At 28.5% G+C, this 3,284-nt stretch overlaps 1 long non-coding RNA gene across 1 annotated transcript; it reads left to right on the top strand.

Annotated features, from left to right (window-relative positions):
* The first annotated feature begins 688 nt into the window (after window positions 1–688).
* LOC112460193 lies at window positions 689–2,154 on the top strand. Its single transcript, XR_003041415.1, has 4 exons — window positions 689–1,056; window positions 1,140–1,269; window positions 1,357–1,644; window positions 1,900–2,154. It is a non-coding gene; the product is annotated as an uncharacterized LOC112460193 (long non-coding RNA).
* The last annotated feature ends 1,130 nt before the right edge of the window (window positions 2,155–3,284 follow it).

Here is a 3,284-nt window from a genome sequence, read left to right as displayed (position 1 = left end):
TATATACCTTTTTTTAAAAGAAATTAATCTTTCTTAACTATATAGATAAAAAAGATAGTAGAAATAGAGTTTATGCTTTCTTTAAAGCAGAAAATAATTGGTACATTGAAAAGTTTACATAAATACAAAGTATAATAATAGCATATAATTGAAGTAAAGCCCTTTGCACAATAGGCGATAGTGACAACGATAAAATTGCCGACAAAGCTATACCTTTGTTGGCAACTTTGTCGCTGTCACTATCATCATCGCTATCGCCTATTGTGCAAGGCGTCAGACTATTATAGGACAGGTTGCCGTTATATTGTATTATTACTGTAATTTCATGTACTTTTACGTCATTACGCATGATCATGTACGTCTATATCATGTCAGTATGATAGACACTCTAACCACGCAACTATTAATTTTAGTACTTAATAATTTTTTATCTAATTGAGAACGACAATTTTAACTTATAGATTTATTCATGTTTTACGCACCAAAATACACAAAATTAAAATTTTAGCCAAATCGGTGAGGAAGCTTCTTTCCTTAAAAAAAGTATAAAATAAAAAAAAATTTTTTAATAGAACCGACTTCAAAAAGCTCTAAAAAATAAAAAATATAGAACTTTTATATATTTTTTTAAATTCTTTCTTATTTTTTACAGTTCTTTTGAAGTCAGTTCTATCTTTCTTTCAGTTTTTGAGCAATTTTTTAAATTTTAATTGTTTTTTGCATTTTTTAAAATAGATTTATATATCAATTGCTATGTGACATAACAGTCACGTGTAAAATTTAATTTTATGGTAAAAAATTAAATATAATTTATTTTTAACCGACTTCAATATGGATGGGTTCATAACAACTTAATTTTGACAAATATTTAGATATTAAAGACGAAGGAACACGAATGTAAAGAGATCACGCCAGCAGAAACTCCATCGTTCTTCAATACAGCGGACAAAATGCTAAATCTAATGCATGTGACGTTAAAAGAAGCAAAATACATTATGACTATAGTGATGGATCTCAATGTTATATCGCTCGCGCTTCAAATTATTTGTTTAGCAGGTACATTTTATTATATTTCTCATTTTACTTATAAAATATAATAATGCAATTATAATTAAATTTTGTGAATTGAATGAATATAGGTAACATTTTATCAAGGATGCTATTAGACGGAAGAGCGGAAAGAAACAAATATCTGTTGTTACATGCTTTTAAATTTGAAAGATTACATAACGCTGGATAAGAAAATTGAAAAGAAGGGGCGAGGCGATGGTGAGATCTCAATATATTTTTATATATTGTTTTTATATTACGAAATTATTATGTGTACTGGGTGTGCTAATGTTAGATATATGTTAGATGGCCCGCGTAGGAAAGCTGCGGGGTATGCTGAAGATCTCGTGTTTGATCCGAAGAAAGGTTTCTACGACAAAGGTTTCTACTGTTAAGGTTCATTGGTCATATGAAGTTTGCACACGTCAAGCTTGACATCCTAAAGACATCCTACACAATGCATTCTGAAAACGATACCGTGCAGGATCGTTGGCGTATACGTGGTGTCATCACAGGCTGGAAGGTATTTTCTGTGTTTTGGAAGTAAAATTTGTAAAATACAACATGTCATAAAATAAGCGCTAACCAGGAAATGTAAGTGTAATCAGTGTTCTGAACATTCCTTTTAAAAGTAATATAAAATTGTTCTTATAAACATTAATTATATAATTAATTCAAGTCGTCTATTATTTGAAAAGAACTTGATTTAGTTTTGTTTTGTATTCTACCTTCAGAAAAAGATAAAATAATTTAGATTTCCTAAAATTAATTTTGTTAATGCTATCGGAGAGGAAACACTTATTATAAAATTGATTATAATACCGAGACAATTATATATAACGATTTCAGATGGTACGACGGCTTTTTTATTTTTTACGTTAATGCTGAATGGAAAAGTCTATAAGCATATTGCGGACAAGTTGATGCCTAATCAGGATACAGCCACGAAAAAGAAAGATATGCGCATGGCAGGGAAATTAGCGCTATTCACAGGCCTTGTAAACATATTTAGTAACAACGAAGATTCTTTGAATTGAGCTCTGTCTTAAAATCGCATCAATTGAAGTGAATCCATTGCTGAGTGCTGAAATTATACGATTTTATCCATCACAACGAATAGACCAAGAGCCGGAATGATTTTTCCAGTCGATGGTTTCGAATGTTGCTGACATATCTATTTCGTTGCAAATGCATCATTATGAAATGATGATCGGTAGTAAATGAAAGATATGTGAATTAAAAAGATGTGTACATTAACTAAACAGTATCTTTGTTTGATTACAAACTATCTTCATCTAATTTTTTAGTGAAAATGTCCGAATAATTTGCGTTAGTATATCTGTGTAAAAAAATATGACGATTATATTACAGTATATCTGACGATTTTAACATAATTATGGAGGTAGGGTGTCTAAATTGTTATCGTTCCATCCAAATGTAGCTTTTATACTATTGGGATAGTATCGATATTTCATGCTGCTTAGAAACAAGTAAAAAGTATTTTAAGACACTTGTATCGTTTCCAGAATATAAAAACTTGTGTTTAGATTACAGATATACGTTTTGGGTATTTCGTTGCAAATGTATCATTGTGAAATGATGATCGGTAGTAAATGAGAGATATGTGAATTAAAAATATGTACATTACCTAACCCTTCATCTGATTTTTTAATTTTAGTAGTGACAATGTCCTAATAATTTTGCGTTAGTATTCCTGTGTAAATAAATATGACGATTATACGATTATATTACAATAAATCTGAAAAATGTTAGAAAATGAAACAATTGTTTAAAGGTATCCTGTATATCATAGTATCTATTTGCTTTGCCTGTATGGAATGTTGATAACACGTAAGATAATATAATCATTAAAGTAATATTTCTTAAATGTATATTTCATACTTAATTTTATTTCATAAATACTATCACATTTATTCCTATGAATCGTTTTCATTACGCTATTATGATTTTAACATAATTATAAAGGTATAATAGGATGTGTAAATTATTACCGTTCCATCCAAATGTAGCTTTTATAGTATTATTTATTGTATCGATACCTTAAGTTGTTTATAAAAAAGTAAAATGTATTTTAAGACGAAAGAAAGTAATAGAGATAGAAAACGAAGAAAGAAGGACAAGAAAAGGAACAATAGAGAAAAATATTATATATTACAAAAATATTTATTATATATTGCAAATATATTTAAATTTATATATTAGTTAACTTCTTT

The sequence above is a fragment of the Temnothorax curvispinosus genome, unplaced genomic scaffold, assembly GCF_003070985.1.
Source record: "Temnothorax curvispinosus isolate PA1 unplaced genomic scaffold, ASM307098v1 QBEX01010380.1, whole genome shotgun sequence".
NCBI lineage: Eukaryota > Metazoa > Arthropoda > Insecta > Hymenoptera > Formicidae > Temnothorax > Temnothorax curvispinosus.
This window is presented reverse-complemented; position numbering and strand designations above follow the sequence as displayed.